This window comes from Chionomys nivalis, chromosome 10 (assembly GCF_950005125.1).
Source record: "Chionomys nivalis chromosome 10, mChiNiv1.1, whole genome shotgun sequence".
Lineage (NCBI taxonomy): Eukaryota > Metazoa > Chordata > Mammalia > Rodentia > Cricetidae > Chionomys > Chionomys nivalis.
Genome location: NC_080095.1, coordinates 15,712,308 through 15,730,901, shown reverse-complemented (window position 1 = coordinate 15,730,901; position 18,594 = coordinate 15,712,308).

Sequence of the window (18,594 nt, the reverse complement as noted above, 5' to 3'; positions counted from 1 at the left end):
AAATTGTAATTGTTTTGATCATAAAATTTGTGTTTTTTTAAAAAGTCATGTCAAGGTGAGTCTTTTAAATTTATTTGTGTGTGTGCGTGTGTGTGTGTGTGTGTGTGTGTGAGAGAGAGAGAGAGAGAGGGAGGGAGGGGGGAGGGTACAGACGTCATGCCATGGTATTTGTATGGTGGTCAGAGGACAACTTTTGCAGGTTGGCTCTCTCCTTTTGAGGCTGGGTCTCCCCTCTTTCTGCTGCTGTGCTGTATATGCCTCACTTAGTGCCCCCAGCTGACCTCACGTTTCTGTCCCCGTCTGGCTGCAGGAGTGGTGGGCGGCAGCTTCACACCATGGCATCCAGTGGCGAGGTATGCTACCTTCCAGGTCATTCCCCAGACGGAATGAAGCATTAGCTTTTTGGAACAAAGTCTTTCTGTGTATCTCTGCTAGGCCTCCAGCTTGATCTGTAGCCCAGACTGTCCTCACGCTTGTCTCTCCTGCTGCTTCTGTCTCCAGAACGCTGGGACTGTAGGCATGCGCCCCCAGCTTCTGGGCTTTACATATCTATGACATATAAAGGCTAGCTCAGCGATGTGCTTTATAGTGATTTCCCTACAGAATACCTCCTGGATAACGGCTCAATGTTTTAATATTTAGATAAATTTGTGTGGTTGCCTTAGAAAGTCTCAGAAGGGGGCTGAAGACAGCTGGGTGATTAAGAGCACTGCTGCTCCTGCAGAGAACTCGGGTTCAGTTCCCGGCCCCACGTCATCACTCGCAGCCATTTCGAATTCTGACTCTGGAACCTGAAGCCTCTTTTGACCTCTGAGGACACCACACACACGGTGTACAGATACACATGCAGGGAAAATACTTACATACTTAAAACTGCAGTAATCTCAGAAGCATAACACTGACTGTCCTCTGTGTTGGGCTGTGCTTCAAGACACTGCATTTCCGCTGCTCATAGTCTTCCAGAAAGGGGGCTGGTGTGCTCCTCAGAAACACAGGAGCCCTGGCTGGCTTGCATAAGTCGTGACAGGAAATCTGCTCATAGGCCCTTACTTAATACTGGTGCTCTGCAGGAAGCTTGCTTCTGTCTCTAGGCCCCAGAACCTTTGACTAGAACAGCACACAGAGCCTTGGGTGGCCTCAGGGTGGCTCTGGTTTCAGTGTCAGAAATGGCCCAGGCTCTTCCAGAATGCTAGAACTTCAGTGACTAATAGTTATGGCTTCCAAAGAGACCTCTGCAGGCTGGAAGGGCTGAGACTGGAGGATTTTAGGCAGCTGTCTGTGGAGTGGCAGGTCTCTGGCATGCCCTCCAGGGATACTCCTAGCCCCATCACTGGATGCCGAGAAGCCTTGCACCCAGGACTTTCTCATTGTTCTGAACCTTAGCCCTTTGTCTCTGAGATCAAGCCGCATCTTTCCACTGCCCTGAAAGCCAAGACCTGCATGAGAAGGAACTGGTTCTGAGACACTGAAGCTTCCGGCCCAGAGAGCAGCCAGGCACAGTCCCATCTGCCTCCCTCGACGGCTCCCGTACACTTGCAAAAGATATCTTGGGCTTCCTGTTAATGGGGAAGTCACGTGGGAAGTGGTGTGAGCAAGTTTTGTATTTGCTGATATATTTTGCTTTTAAAAACAGGAATATAAAAACGCCCCCAGCTTCTAGTTTCTAGTCAACCCTGTAACGTGCTCTGCTTAGGAAGCCGGAGCATCATGGGAAGGAGTGGCCACAAAGGAACAGCTGCTCTCAGGAAGAAGACTGCTTTTCCAAGTCGAGGTGGGGACCAGCACTGCCTGGGGCTTGTGTGTTGCCAGCCCTTTCCCTCTGTTAGTTTCCCATTAATGCCTGTTCATTTTTTTAATTTTTAAGAATTTTTTTAAATTCTTTGATAATTTCATACACTTTATTGATTATATCCTGTTCTCCACACCAGGCACCCAGCATTTGAGGGGAACAGAATGGCTAGAAACCCGCACTCTAGCGCTCACCCAGCTCACATCCAATGCCCCCTCTTTTTAGGGCACACGGGCTGCAGGCCTTGTCACTTTATTGTACCAGAAGGTTTGGGATTAAGATGATAATGGTACATCATAACCTACCAGAACCACTGCAGGATCAGCTGTTCATGTTTTGTGTCTGCATCCCCCATTAACTGTGGGTGTGTGTTTGTCTGCATGCACGTTCACGTGATGAAAGTCAGCCTGGGGTGTTGTTTTTGAGGAGCTAGCTCCTTGTTTCCTGAGACAGTGTCTCTACTGGACACTCACCAGTTAGGCTAGGCTGGCTGGCCAGCAAGTTCCGGGGAATAGGAGTGTGCACCTCCACACTCAGCTGCTCACGTGAGTGCGGGGATTAAACTCGCAGTCTAGGCTCTTATGATAATAAACACCTTCTGACCGAATTATCTGTCTTCCAGCTTAATAGTAGATTTCAGTATATTTCTTTCAACCTGATTTTTAGGGGGGAAGGGTTGGGTTTGTTTGTTTCTTTGTTTAACAGTTTTCCAAGACTGGGTTTCTCTATGCTCTCCTGTGTAGACCAGGCTGGCCTCGAACTCACAGATCTCTGCCTGCCTCTGCCTCCAGAGTGCTGGGACTAACGGCGTGCACCACCACCACCCGGCTGAGGCAGGGTCTTGTGTATCACAGTCTTCCCTCAAATTTTCAGTCCTCCTGGCCTCAACCTCCCGAGCGCTAGGATTACAAGTGTGTGTCACCTGGAAGCTAACCACATTCTGTGTGCTTTTTAGTTTAGTTGTTTTGGGTTTATTTGTTTTTATTTTAAGTATATGTATGTGTGTCTGTGCAAGTTTGTGGGCCCCATGGAGGGACTGGCAACTGTACTCTGGTTCTCTGCGAGAGCAGTAATCTCTCATAACCACAGAACCACCTCTCCAGCCCCATACTTTATTGTTTCTGAGGTAGGATCTCACTCTAGCCCGGTCTAACTGGCATTCACTAGGTAGCAAGTCTGGACTCTCTTGCCTCAACTTCCCATGTGCTGGGATTACAGGCATAGGCTGTTATGCCCAGACCACTTAACGATATTCTTAACTTTTGATTCAGAAGCAAAGCAGCTGTACTCAAATTACATAGCAGTTATATCTAAATACTAGTTAATAAAAATACTTTCTCAGGGCTGGAGAGATGGCTCAGCAGTTAAGAGTACTGAAACCAGTTCCAGAAAATCCAACACTCTCATAGACAAAATGCCAATGCCCATAAAAATAAATATAAAAAATAAAAATACTTTCTCAGAGAAATTAATGGCCACATTTTATTTTTGTTTTAAATGTATACGTGTTTGCCTGCTTGTATGTCTGTGCACCACGCTTTTATTAAAGCATGTGAGTGTTTTGCCTGCATGTATGCATGTGCACCATAAATGTGCAGTGCCTGCAGGGGTCAGAAGATGGTATTGGATCTACTGGAACTGGAGTTACAATCATGAACGGCCATGTGGATATGTGACAATTTGTCTCCTCCGGTAGAGCGGCCAGTACTCTTAACCATCTCTCCAAGCCGCGGTATTGTCACTTTTGGAGGGGAGCAGGGTCTTTCCATGTGGTTCTGACTAGCCTGGAACTTATTATGTAGACCAGGCTGACCTGCCTTTGCCCCCCAAGTACTGGGATTAAAGGTGTGCCCTATCCAGCCCAGTGTATTATCAATTTTTAATGTCATCCACTATATTTATACACCAACTTCTAAGTGAGGCCAGGGAGCCCTCATCTCTTCTCAGAGAACCTCTTAGTTGGTATCAGTTGCTTAGTGAGGAATGCAGAGGCCAGGGTGATAGACTAAGACCAGGGTGAGCCTCTGTCTGCCCGGGCGCCGCAAAATTTCTGCCCTTGTATTAGGTAAAGTGATTAAAACTAAAAGATGGGCACATGACCAGGTACCCTAGAAAGCAAGGATAGAAGAGGACCCTGTCTTCTGACCTTGCTCCCCTGGGGGGTATGCCCCTGGTGCCTCAGGGACCATCCTTTTGGAGGATGAATGGAGATGAGAGATGGACCAGTTTCAGACAGGAGTCCTGGGCGAAGGGGACAGCTCAGTGCTAAAGCAGGTTCCTAGCATGAAGCCCTGGAATCAGCAAGAAAAGGATGAAGGGCAGAGTGTGGGCAGGCTGAGCATGGGCCGTTCAGGGGGGGACGCGGTTGTAAGCGACGCAGAAGTGATGGCGTGTCTTTACACTCTAGTGCAGAAGCGGCATGTTCAGCACCGGTGGTGCCTGTGCCCCGTGGCCAGGCGATGTTTCACATGCACGGCTGGGACTGCAAGTGTGGAACAGGGGCATGCACAGGTGTTCTCTCCCTTGCCCTGGTCTCCTCCTGACTCTCCTGGAAGCCAGGAGACCCTACTCTTACCCCAGCCTCGTTTGCTGTCCCTCCGAGCCCTGCTCACGCTACGGGCTCAGCAAATTTCATAGATTCCTCAGGAACCACCTTGCACTCTTTTTAAAAAATAAGTTATTATTGAGGCAGGGTTTCACTCTGTAGACCAGGCTGGCTTCGAACTCAGATCCCCCTGCCTCTGCCTTCCATGTGCTGGGGTACTAGGATTAAAGTTGTGTTCCCCCATGCTCGCCCCTCTTTGTTTTTTTTTTTTTGTTTGTTTGTTTTTGTTTTTGGTTTTTTGAGACAGGGTTTCTCTGTGGTTTTGGAGCTTGTCCTGGAACTAGCTCCTGTAGACCAGGCTGGTCTCGAACTCACAGAGATCCGCCTGCCTCTGCCTCCCGAGTGCTGGGATTAAAGACGTGCGCCACCACCGCCCGGCTGTTTTTGTTTTTTTTAGACAGAGTCCCATTGTATATCCAGACTGGTCTGGACCTCTGTGTACAACCTTAGACTGGCCTCAAACATCCCACCCCCATGCCCCAGCTTCTCCGGAGCTGGATACAGATAATCACTGTGATTTCTGCAGGATGCAGCTGAAACTTTCATCAAGTCACAAGGCCTGGCCTGTTCCCTTCTCTGCTTCCAGCTTCATCCATAACCACCATTTCTCTGTCGACATCCTGAGGGGTCACCAGCCTCTCCCACCCTTTATTCCTCAGGTCCTAACGCTGTGTATGCCTACCCCATCACCCCAGGTGTTCCTACCCCGACTCTCCCTTGGCTGGCAGAGCTTTTGAAGGAATTATACCACTCTCTGTAGGGCTTGTCTTCCCTCCAGCCTCCCACACTTTGCCAGCTACCAAAATCATCACACACTCGATATCCACAGCTGTCCCTACAACCTGGTTAATTAAAAAATAATAATTAAAAATATTATTTTATGTGTATGAGTGTTTTGCCTGCAGTATGTCTGTGTACCACGTGCATGCCTAGTGCCTATGGAAACCAGAAAGAGGACATCAGCTCCCTTAGAACTGAAGTTACTGACGCTGTCATGTCGATGCTGGGAAGCAAACCCAGGCCCGGGCAGCCAGCGATCTTTATTTATGAGCCATCTCTCCAGCCCCCACATCACCTTGTCATCTGTTGTCTCCATCTCTGCAGCCTGTGCTCTAGCTGCTGCAGGATCCTGAGGAGTGCCCGCTGTACAGAACACTGGGAGAGCCCCAGGGGACATCCAGTCTCTGCCCATCAACCTGGGCTCAAAACCAGTCTGACCACAGGACACACACAGCCCAAGAGTTACAAGCTATCTGACCTCTTCCAGGGATGTCCCTCTTCAGCCCTTTCTGGTCGTCCTGAAAGAGGTCCCCTTCCTCCAGTGCCTCTCCACACAACCTGATGCTTCATCTCTTTTGCCTCCAAGTTGATGGAGAGCACCTCAGAGATGGTAGGAGGCTGAGAGGGAACGAAGACAGGAAAGTTAGGTCGAAGTTCACCGGCCAGTAAGTCTCAAGTGCAGAGCAAGGCAGATGCAGCCAGATAGAACCTGCCCATGGTGAATGGAGGACACTGGCTTCCAAAGTTGTCCTCTCCCCCTCCCCGCCCCACAATAACAATACATTTATTTATTTACTTCCTTATTTATTTGTTTATCTATTTTGTTTTTTCGAGACAAGGTTTCTCTGTAGCTTTGGAGCCTGTCCTGGAACTAGCTCTTGTAGACCAGGTTGGCCTCGAACTCACAGAGATCCCACCTGCCTCTGTCTCCCGAGTGCTGGGATTCAAGGCCTGCGCCACCACCGCCTGGCAACAATACATTTTTTTAAAGGAGAAAACAAAACAACCCTAAGCACTTGTCACTTTTTGTTTTGAAACCAAGGTTTCGGTAGTCCAGGCTGGCCTCGGCTCAGCCTGTAACCCATGGGTGACCCTGAGCTCTTTTGTTTGTTTGAGCCAGGGTGGCATTGTAGCTCTGGCTGTCCCAGAACTCACTATGCAGACCAGCTGACCTCAAACACACAGAGATGGGTCTGCCTCTGCCTCCCTCCCGCACCAGCACCAGCGTGCCTGTCTCTGACCTTGGGCTCTTGACTGTCCTGCCTTCGCCAGCTAACTCTCCCCATCTACAGATAGAGGTCAGAGCATGCATGCTGTCATGTTGTGGACCATCAGGAGACTCCAGCATCCTGTGCCACCGTCTCCAGATCTTGTTCGCTTTCCCCACATGAAGCTATCTTTCCTAAATTCTACTTTCTCACCTGTCAGTCCGCCCTGGCAGCCCCATTCTGCCTCTGCCTTTGTCCTATGAGTCCGATGGATCAGAGACCTCACCTGTGTGGAGCCCTCCAGTGTCCAGTTTCTGAGACTGGCTGACCTCACAGCCCAGTGTCCTCAAGCCCCTCCATGTTGTAGTGAAGAGATGGATGCTTGCATCTGGACACCATAGCCCGAAAGCAGTGATACTCAGTGTGCGTGAGGGTTCCCCACAAGGTATTGGGAAGAACTCGGGTACCTACAGAACCATTTCCAGAAAAGACAGACCCTACCCCCAGTGACCCTTGTCCTTGCCCCCTAGGTCCTGTGTCTGCTCGGGAAGTTGCTACTGACTGTATTCATTTGCCTAGAATGTTATTTATTTACTTTAATGTTGTCAAAAATAAATTGATTGGCCTGGAAACATTCTGGCTGCTTCCAGCTGCCTGCTATTGATTTCTGTAATTGTCTCCACTCCGTCCTGAGCCAGTCCTCTGTGGAAAAGTACAACGGCTACAGCTGGAGGAGGGCGAAATGGACGAAGAGAGTAGGTGGCCAGAGGAGGCTTTTCCTGAGCCAGGCTGGCGCTGGTACCCAGGGAGGAGCTGCCCACTCAAACAGTGGCTCTAGCTACTGTGGGGTAAAAAGAGGAACCCAAAGCAAGTTGAAATGTTGACAGAGCCCTAGAAAAGGGCCTCAGTTTGCTTTTGTCCTGCCCACCCTCCACATGGTTGCTAAAGAGCATGTGCAGCCCGGGGCTGACCCAGGAGTGCCGTCAGTGGGGTACGGTCCTAGGTGAAGGGACCTTTGTTTTTGTTTTTAATGAACATTGTCTCCCACATGTCCTTTGAGCTTCCAAGTCTGCTCTCATGGTCAAGCCATCCAGCGGCCTGGGTCTGGCATGCTGTGTCCACTCTGAGACAGAAGTTGGTGCTGCCTGCACACAGCCAGCTCCCATGCTATGGTTAGCCTTATTTCTGTCAGGTTAGTAAGGCACCTTGGAAACACATGGCTATGGCTATCAGAATCTGACTATCTTGTCGTGAAGGGACAACCTTTTCCAGAGCAGAACCAGGACCCTCTTGGTCCCCAACCTGTCCCTCTATTGCGGCCTCCAACAAACACTCGTATCATGTGGTTGACTGGGAGGGGTCCTGGGTGTCCTTCATAGCCTCAAGGCAGAGCTCGGCTATGCCCTGGTGCACTTTGGAATCAGAGCCCTGCTGGTACAAACCTGCTGTCGTGGCCATGGCTGCTGTCTGGTGCGAGCCAAGAAGACGGGCAGGCTCTGAGTCGCTGCTACAGGTGCTGGGGAGCACAGGACAGAACAGGCAGGAGATGGTGGAGTCACCGAGGGTCGGGGATCTGACAGTCACGACCTGGCCGTGCTGCCAGAGGCAAGCAGAGTATAGTAAGCCCCAGAAAGGCTCTGCCTCTGAGCGCTGTCAGCCCCGCCCCACCCCGCCCAGAATATATTAGTAAACAACTGTGAAAAGGATTGAGGGCTGGTGAGTGACCCGGTGGGTGAATGTCTTAGCCACCTCGCCTGGCGATTTGCAGTCTGTCCCCAGGACCCTAGTGGTGGAAGGAAAGAACGCCTACAAGTTGCCCTCTGACCTCCGCATGCACCACCTAACATGCATGGCCACACACACTCAGATGAATAAGGAAATACAATTAAAGGCAGATGTGGTACACATCTGTAATCCCAGCACGCGGGAGGCAGGGACAGATAGATCTGTGGGTTCGAGGCCAGCCTGGCCTGCAGAGTGAGTTCCAGGGCTACATAGTGGGACCCTGTCTCAGACATCAACAAAAGCTTAGGAAGAGGCAATGGGAAGAGAGGACCCCCACTTCCCAGCCCCTTGGTGGTGAGCCTTTGTCCCCAAAACCTGAGAGGAGGCGCCTGCTGATCTCAGCTGTGGGGATTGTAGTGTTTCTTCCTCCAGCCCGTGACACACACTTCCATAATTAGCACTGAGCCGGCTAAGGAGAGGGCTCTGGGCATGTGCTAGGACTGAGAAGGGCGGAGCTTCCTGTGAGGGGTGGTGTGAACAGAGCCTGCATACTCAGCAGCCTGGATGGCCAGGAACAGTTGCCCAAGGCTGCTTAGACCCAAACTCTGGAAGCTTCAGGCTTACATCCTTGCAGTGATGTGGCAATCACAGGGGTCCCATGGTCAGATCTGAGTTGAGGCCTTGAAGCCTCAGTTTCTCCATCTGTAAAATGGGGCGATGTTCTCTGCTCTGGCTGACTCTCCTGAGAAATGAGAATGTCGGGCTCTGGATCACCATGGGTGCTGTGCCTCGTCCGTGGTTGCCCAGGGAAGGATCTGTGGCCGGAATCCCGAGGGCTGGAGTGCTGGGCGTCCCTGAGCCTGGCCGCAGTAGCTCCCCATCTCCCCTCTGAAACTTGTGTCCATCCTTTTCAGCGTGCAACACCTTAGCCTGCGCAGAACCAACGTCAAGGTTACTATTCTTCAGTGTATGCTCCATCCTCCTGGCAGAAGTCAGGTTCTGTCCTGTAGAGCCAGATAGTTGAGCCATCCAACTGGCCCATGGAATTTGACCGTGTCTCTGAGTAGGTAGGCTGCGTCCTCCATCTGCACAGGTGTGACCCTTCCTCCCCTGACCTGAATGGCAGTGACCGGAGGTACGCACCTGTGGGGTCCTCCGTCCTGCCTGTGGCGACCTGCACCTGAGGCCTCTCTCCTTTCGGGTTTTTTGTTTTGGTTTTAGGCATGGTCTGATGTAGCTCAGGCTGGCTTTGCTGTGTAGCTGAGGATAACCTTGAATTTCTGATTTTGCTGATATTGCAAGTATGTAAACCACATCCTATCCAACACCTTTTCTGGGAGTTTCCAGACCCCTGTAGCCCTGGCTGGCCCCTTGGTATAAGGCCATCCAGAGGCGGTTTATGCTCCTCCTCTCCAGTTACCACATGAGTGTACCTAGTATCTGGGACCTAGAAGTCTGTCCTCTGCTGTCTGCAGCCGCCCTTGAAGAGCATATGTGATGTTGGAAGTTGAGCTGCATGTGTATTTCCCCAAATTCCCAATGGTATTTTCGGCTTGTGCTCTGACCTGCACTGCACTGGAGACCCTGCTCAGAAATCCTGAAGTATCACCAGTCTCTGGCAGGCTCCAGTATCTGGATCTCACCTGCAGAGGTGAATTTATATCAAAAGGGGTATTGGTGACTACACAACCTTCTTCCTCCCCGCCTCCCTGACTCCTGCCTGGAATCCAGCCTGGCTGCAGGCTTGTATTGTGACCCTGCCATCGTCCTCAAAAAGGTAGAAGAGACTCCCCTCCACTGTGGGCCCTGACTTCCTCTCCTCAGAGCCTCTGTGATGCTGTTTTGTCTTTGTCCATAGCATTATATAAACCTGTGCTCTCCAGAAACAGTCTCTGTCTTCCTGTCCTCTATTGTCTGAGATCTTCAAATTCCAACTTTCTTTTTCAGCGCTCGGCGTGGGACCCAGGGCTTTAGACACGCTGGCAAGTGCTGTGCCCTTCCACACCCTCAGTCTTCATAGGCAACCTTTTTAATTTAATAATTTATTTAATTTTATGTGCATTGGTATGAGGGTATCAAATTCCCCGGAACTGAGTTACAGACAGGTGTGAGCTGCCATGTGGGTGCTAGGAATGTTTGAACCCAGGTCCTCTGGAAAGGCAGCCAGTGCTCTTAACTGCTGAGCCATCTCTTCAGTCCCAATAGTCAATCTTACAGGATGAGAAAGATCGTGGAGATGGACGATGATGATGGGTATAAATTGTTAATGTTCATAATGATTTAGATGGTAAATTGCACATTTGGCATAGTTTATTGTGGTAAAAATAGGGGGAAAGATAAGCAAGCAGCAGACTGAAGGGAAATAATCATGAAACATGTTTCTGACGAAGGGCTAGCATCCAGACCATAGGAAAGTCTTAGAACTCAGTAACGAGACAGTTGAAGCCAGGTGATGCTTGTAATCCTAGTACCCAGGAGCCTGAGGCAGGAAGATCATGACCTTGGGTTATATAATAAACCCAAAAATAAAAGCCAAAAGACCCCCCCCCCCCCAAGAAAACAAGGCAAAGATTTGAATCTGTGCTTCACAAGTGGAGTCAAGAAGTTCAAGGTCACCCTTGGCTACATAGTGACATGGAGGTCAAGCCTTGGCTACATGAGACCCTGTGTTTCATAAATAAACCTAAAGGTAGATATATAAATATGCAGTAAGCATGTGGTATTTTCAGCATGATAGTCATGGAGAAAATGCAGCTTTAAACTGCAAAGAGGAGCCTGGGTCGGCTCAGGGTCTCTGCCTACATACATACATACATACATACATACATACAGAGGCCCTGGGTTCAAACTCTAGCAACACAAGAACGGAACACTCTGAGACACCACATTGACTGGGATGATGCACAAAAGCCCAGCAGAGGCCCCCAGATGTCTGAGAGGCTTTAATCACGTGAGAGCAGGGGCAAGCCAAGCTCTAACCCCTGCAGATGGTGAGTCCATGGAGTGGGGAAAGGCAGAAGGAACAGGCCACATGGCCTGTGGGTACGTGTGAGGGAAATGTCACTTCTGTCACACAGCTGGAACAGAACTCTCCAGGTCACTAGCTATGTGGCAAGACCTGCAGGCTATCCAGCATAATAATGATGGGTCTGATGACACAAACTTGTAATCCCAACAGCTAGGGAGGCTGAGGCAGGAGGATTGCCATGAAATAGAATGAAATGCTGTCTCTACACATACACAAAGAAACAAACAAAAAACAAAATCAGAAAAGCCAGGTGTGGTGGTACATACCTTTAATTCCAGCTTGTGGGAGGTAGAGGTGGTTGGATCTCTGTGTCTTTTGATCCTGTCTAAGGTGTAGGAATGGGTTTAGTTTCTCAGCCAACTAAAGACTTAAACAGCAGGAAAGAAGTGTTGCTGGAAATTTTGGGGAGTCCCAATGGAGTTTATATACCTGGGAATTTGGGGGCCCCTCTTGTTGTTCTCTCTCTCTCTGTTTGTTTGTTTGTTTTTTTGGTTTTTCGAGACAGGGTTTCTCTGTGTAGCTTTGGGGTCTGTCCTGGAACTTGCTCTGTAGACCAGGCTGGCCTTGAACTCACAGAGATCCACCCGCCTCTGCCTCCTGAGAGCCACCACTGCTCAGCCCCTGTGTGGGTTTTTAGTCTCATTAATAAAATAAGTTTCTAGATCTGTTGGTATATGCATTTTAATCCCAGAACTCATACAGAGACAGGAAGATCTCCATGAGTTTGAGGTTGAGCTGCTCTACCTCTCAAATAACAAAAGTCAGAGAGATCCACATAGTAAGACTTTTTCTCAAAACAAAATGAATAACAACAACAACAACAACAACAAATAACTAAAAATAAATCAAGAATGGACACAAGGTGTTATGGAATAATCTTTTTGTATACTCTGAAGATGTGTTGCTCTCATTGGTTTAATAAAGAGCTAAGTGTCCTGTCTCGAAAAACCAAAATAAATAAATAAATAAATAAAAATTAAAATTAAAAAAAATAAAGAGCTAAGTGACCTATAGCTAGGCAGGAGGAGGTATAGGTAAGAGAACCAAAAAGAGACAACTCTGGGAAGAAGAAGAAGGGTGGAGTTACCAGTCATATGGAGAGGGAGCAAGACATGTAGGGGGACAGTTAAACACCACAAGTCATGTGGCAATGTGTAGATTGATAAGAATAGGTTAAGTTGTAAGAGCTAGTTAGTAATAAGCCTAAGTTATCGGCCGAGCTTTTCTAATTAATAAGAAGTTTCTGTGTGGTTATTTGGGAGCTGGCTAGCAGGACAGAGAAAGTCTGACTACAAGGGGTGGTAATGGTGAAAGCCCCAGCACTAGTGAGGCAGAGGCAGGCGGAGCTCTGTGAGTTCGAGGCCAGCCTGGTGTACAGAGCAATTTCCAAGACATGCTCCAAAGCTACACAGAGAAACCCTGTCTCAAAAAAACATAAAAAGAATGGACACAAAAGGAAGCTTGAAGACAATGGACTGAAGCAGAAGCTAAACTAGAGGGAAGCTGATTAGAGTTTGGAAGGAAAATCCCAGCCAAGTGTGGAGCGCACGCCTTTAGACCAGCATTGGCCGGGCAGAGGCAAGAAGTTCTCTGAGTCTGAGGCCATCCTGGTCTACAAAGTGAGTTCCAGGTTAGCCAGGGCTACATAATGTGACCTTACCTTAAGAGGAGGGAAAAGAAAGGAGGATCTGGCTGTGCATACCAGTGTGGTAGTCCCGGTTGTTGGGAGGTTTGGGGCATGGAGGCAAGAGGATTAGGAATTCAAGACCAGTCCCGCCAGTCTGAGGCCAGCCTGAGCTCAGAGCATGTGATGAAGTTCCAAGCGCACGTCCAGTCAGACCTGTCTGTGTGGCAGCTGTGTCCTTTCTGCCTACCACCAAGCCATCCTGTCATCCCTTTCCTTGTAGTAGGCTGTGGACTCCCTCCTCCCTGTTTTTCAAGACAGCTTTCTCTGTGCATCTCTGACTGTCCTGGAACTTCATTTGTCGACCAGGCTGGCCTCGAACTCAGAGAGTGCACCACCGTGCTCAACTGACAGTAGCTTTCCTAAGACTTGGGGCTCCTCCTCCAGCTGCACTCAGACAGGCCTGTGTTTCCAGAGTCACGTGAGAACAGCCACCAAGACCTCTTGAGTCACGATTGTGCAGACAGGAAGTAATGTGGTGGCCTGCGGAGCTTGGGGGAACCCTAGGTACCATTCTCTCAGAGTGCAGGCATTCAGTGAAGAAGCTGGATTGTCTACACAAGACCCGGGCCGCAGCCCCCACAGGCATGTGAGGGGCTGCAATGGCCAGGCTGCCTCCGGTGGGAGCCCCTGCCTTACCGTGCTAGTTCTCAGCGCAGCAATGCCTTTCTGAGAGCAGCAGCCCTGCAGGTTTGTGCAGGCAGCTCTGACTCGGCAAAGGAAAAACTGCCTGGAAGTTGCATTTTTAGAATTAAAGCCTTAGACCAGAAAGGGTGTGATCTGCCGGAGCTGGATTAGCCTCAGGGCCGGATACCAGGACGGGTGTGCCCGGTTGACTCTTCCCTGAGCCTTGCACACAACAAGGCTGCCTAGGTCAGGAGGGGACAGCATGTTCTGAGGGGCAGTGCAGTACTGCCGCCCACTCATCTTCCTCCAGCCGCCTCCCGGGCACGTCCTTAAGTGGACTGCCTTATGAAGCCTTCAAGTGGATGTCCTCTTTGCTAACATCCCCGGCTTTCTTCATCCTGTTCTCTCTCCTTCCTCCCCTACTTCCTCTTTTCCTCTCTTCTAGGGCATTTGTGGACAACTTCAGCCTCCAGTCTCTTTTTTTTTTTTTTTTTTTTTTTTTGGTTTTTCGAGACAAGGTTTCTCTGTGGTTTTGGAGCCTGTCCTGGAACTAGCTCTTGTAGACCAGGCTGGTCTCGAACTCACAGAGATCCTCCTGCCTCTGCCTCCCGAGTGCTGGGATTAAAGGCGTGCGCCACCACCGCCCGGCTCAGCCTCCAGTCTCTTAAGACAGACACCCATCCATAGTTACATTAAAAAGATGATTTTGTTTGTTTGTTTTTGTTTTTTGAGGCAGTGTTTCTCTGTAGCTTTTTTGGTTTTTCGAGACAGGGTTTCTCTGTGGTTTTGGAGCCTGTCCTGGAACTAGCTCTTGTAGCCCAGGCTGGTCTCGAACTCACAGAGATCCGCCTGCCTCTGCCTCCCGAGTGCTGGGATTAAAGGCGTGGGCCACCACCGCCCGGCATCTCTGTAGCTTTGGAGCCTGTCCTGGAACTCTGTAGACCAGGCTGGCCTAGAACTCACAGAGTGCTGGGATTAAAGGCCTGTATCACCACCTCCTGGCAAAAAGATGATTTTTTTTAAAAAACAGAATTATTAACTTGTTCTATTTCTACTTGGCAGTTCTATTTCTTCTTTCTCTTCCTCTTCTTCCTCCTCCTTCCTTCTTCAGGACAGAGTCTCACTGTGTAATTCTGGCTGTCCTGGGACTCATTCTGTAGACCAGGCTGACCTTAAACCCACAGCGATCACTCTGCCTCTGCCTCCCCGAGTGCTGGGATTAAAGGCGTGCCCACCACTGCCCTGCTACTTCACTGTTCTTTAACCAGAGATTGCAGCTTCACCTCAGCACCTCTTACAGGCTACCTCCAATTTTGCAATCCCAATGAGATTTTGTCTAAACCAGGATTTTTTTTTTTTGGTCTATGCCTATTATCCCAGCTCTTAGGAGGTGGAGGCAGGAGGAACAGAAGTTCAAGGTAAGGTCACCCCAACTACAGAGGGACCTTGAGGCCAACCTAGGCTATCTGAGACCTTATTTCAAAAAGAAACCAAAGGACACTGTGCTAGCTAATTTTGTCAACTTGACACAAGGGAGCCTCAGCTGAGAAAACACCTCCATGAGACTGGGCGGTAGGCAAGCCTGTATTGTAGTGATAGGAGTGGCGGGCCGCTTCCCGCCACCCAGCTAGCTTTACCCAAAATAATTACACGGAAACTCTATTCTTTTAAATACTGCCTGGCCCATTAGTTTCAGCCTCTTATTGGCTAATTCTCACATCTTGATTAACCCATTTCTATTAATGTGTGTAGCACCACGAGGTGGTGGCTTACCGGGAAGGATCTTAACCTGTGTCCATCTTGGAGAGGAGAGCTATAGTGTCTGCCTCATTGCCTTCTTCCTTCCAGCATTCTGTTCTGTTTACTCCACCTATCTAAATCCTGCCCTATCAAAAAGCCAAGGCAGTTTCTTTATTAACCAATGAAAGTAACACATAGACAGATGATCCTCCTCCATCACTGTATGGCATTTTCTCAGTTAGTCACCAATGAGGAGGAGCCCAGCCTATTGTGGGCTGGTGGTCTTGGGTTCTATAAGAAAGCAAGTTGAAACCACAGAGAAACCCTGTCTTGAAAAAACCAAAAAAAAAAAAAAAAAAAAAAAAAAAAAGCAAGCAAGTTGAGCAAACTATGGGGAGCAAGTCAGTAAGCAGCACCCCTCCATGGCCTCTGCATCAGCTCCTGCCTCCAGGTTCTTGCCCTGTTTGAGTTCCTGTCCTGACTTCCTCCAGTGAGGACCAACAATGTGGAGGTGTGAGTCAAATAAACCTTTTCCTTCCCAAGTTGCTTTTGGTCATGCGTTTCATTACAGCAATAGTAATCCTAATTAGGACAAAATCAAATCTGCAAGTTGAACCCCAGCTTTGGTTTACATTTCCAGGAAGCTTATTGATCTGTCTGGGTTTGGGAGCAGGGCAGAAGGGCCATAGGCTGAAGTAGATGGAAGCCATGAGGGCAGAGGGCCACACATTTCCATTTGGGAAGGGTAAATGGTGGAGAAGCAGACAGGTAGCACCACCATGTTGGTTGCCCTTACTGGATAGAAAAGACCCAAGACCAGCACTCACTCTTACTGAACCAGCCTGCTGCAGCTGGAGCAGGGCTGGCCAAGTCCCTTGTTGCCTCATGATGGTATAGCCCCCCCAACCCTTGAGCTGGTCCCAGGGGTGCTCAGAGGCTCATGGAGCTCCACAATCAGGTGTTAAGGCTTTGCCCTGGTAACTTCATATTTGTTCCCAGGGCCCTGTTCCTTAGGCTCACTGGGATGGGTAGATAATATGTCTGATGGCCCAATGCAACCTACTGAGACCTTCTCACTGCCAAGGCTGACCTCACATGGGACAAAACTCCTTGGTTCTGCCAGCCTCAGTTTGTAGAGTGCTTGCCTAGTGTGCACAAAACCCAGTGTTTAATCCACAGGACTGTATAAATTGAATGTGGTGGTGCATGCCTATAATCCTGGCATTTGGGAGGTGGAGGCAAGAGGCTTGCAAATTCAAGATCATCCTCAGTTCATAATGAGTTTGAGGTCTACTTGGGATACATGAGAGACCCTGTCTCAAAACATTAAAAAAAAAAAAAAGGGGGCTGGAGAGATGGCTCAGAGGTTAAGAGCATCGCCTGCTCTACCAAAGGTCTTGAGTTCAATTCCCAGCAACCACATGGTGGCTCACAACCATCTGTAATGGGGTCTGGTGCCCTCTTCTGGCCTGCAGACATAGACACAGACAGAATATTGTATACATAATAAATAAATAAATATTTAAAAAAAAAAGACAAATGAGGAAAAAAACAGCGTATTCAAGCAAGGGTGGATGCTGGTCTCTGAGATGGGTGTGGCTAACTGTAGAGACTGCTTTCCCACAGCTGCCAGGCAGCTATCCTGCCAAATATTTGGGCAGCAGAGAACAGCATCTCTGCCTTTTGCTTTGGTCAGCCCCTCCCGTGGGGGAGCAACCTCAGCCATTAATGGCTCTAAGAACTGGCAGGAATTCTGAGAGTCATGACAGAAGTCAAATGCTCCAAGGGCTTGGGTGTCGCTTCCACCAGAAGGGATGAGGCAAAGGTCAGCTTGACCTCCTCCTCCACTGCCCAGCTGCATACCCTGTGCTCTGAGGCAGATGCTAGGCAGGGCGGTGAGGGCGTTCCTGCTCAAATGCGTTCAGGCCAGGGGACAAACAGCTGTGTGAACGCTGCATAGTAGGGGAGGGAAGGTGGCTGCCTGGAGAAGTCTCTGGCCGTGCTGGCATGGTCGTTACTCTTGCTTGAGTCTTGGAGTACTGGGGACAACGAAAAACATGTGCTGTGTTCTATTCTTGTGGGAATAACATGACCATGATCACAATAGAACAGAGATAGCAAAGGAACCTACAGAATACCTTGGCTCTGCAGGCGTGGTAACAAAAGAAGCATGATACAGCGCTGGCTAGTATGGGAAGGAACCGTTACCACTCCCAGGAGAGATACCAGACCCTCACCCAAGAGTCCAGTGACCACTCCTTCCTGCCCCAGCTGTCCATAGTCTTGAGAGGTCCTGGGTGTATTGGGACGATAGGTTAACTGGATGGGACTCCAGCACTGCAGATTTGTGAGCTGTCACACATGCTAGGTGGCCTTTGGTGGTTCAGCTACTCGGGAGTCACCCTTGCTGCTGGTTCAGCTGCACTAGGATGGAGTTATTCATTTATGTGTGTGTGGGGGTGTGTGCCCATGTGTGTAGGCGTCACAGAGGCCAGAAGAGGGCCACACATGCTCTGGAGCTGAAGTTATAGGCAACTGTGAGCATTTTCCCAATGTGGGTGCTGGGAACAGAACTCCAGTCTCCTGAAAGTTTGGCATTCTTAACTCAGCATCTCTCCAGCCCCCGGACAGTCTGTCTTCCCAGGAAGGTATGCAACATTCTAGGAAAATGGACGCTGAACTGAGTGTGGCATGCAAACTCGGGGACAGATGAGGACGGCTAGGGACAGGGTAAGAGGAGGTCAGCGTTACCAGGCCCTGTGGGTCTTGAAGACCGTAGACCAGCTAAGGAGTCTTACCCTGGTGCTGAGAGGAATGTGTGGCCGTGGCAGTGTTGATTAGCTTGGTCTTTTCTTTCCTTTTTAAAAAATTTTCTTATTTTTCGTTTTTCAAGACAGGATTTCTCTGTGTAACATCTCTGGTTGTCCTGGAATTTGCTTTGTAGACCATGCATACTGGCCTCAAACTCAGAGATTCAGTCGCCTCTGTCTCCCTAGTACTGGGATTAAAGGGGTGCGCCACCACCTCCTGGCCTACCTCTTTTCTTCCCCCCAACACAACAGGGGTGCTCCTGTCCCAGGGTTTTACTGGAACGTTCTATGCTCCATTGTGGGCCCATTCCTATATTTCTGGTGTCAGCACACCTCTCTGACCTTGGAGTTTGGATTGTGTACCCTTCCCCTTTCACCTGCCTGTTGTTTTACCGTTTCAGCAAGTCTTTATTTATTTATTTTTTTTGGTTTTTCGAGACAGGGTTTCTCTGTGGTTTTGGAGCCTGTCCTGGAACTAGCTCTTGTAGACCAGGCTGGTCTCGAACTCACAGAGATCCGCCTGCCTCTGCCTTCCGAGTGCTGGGATTAAAGGCCTGCGCCACCACCGTCCGGCCACCGTTTCAGCAAGTCTTGCTGC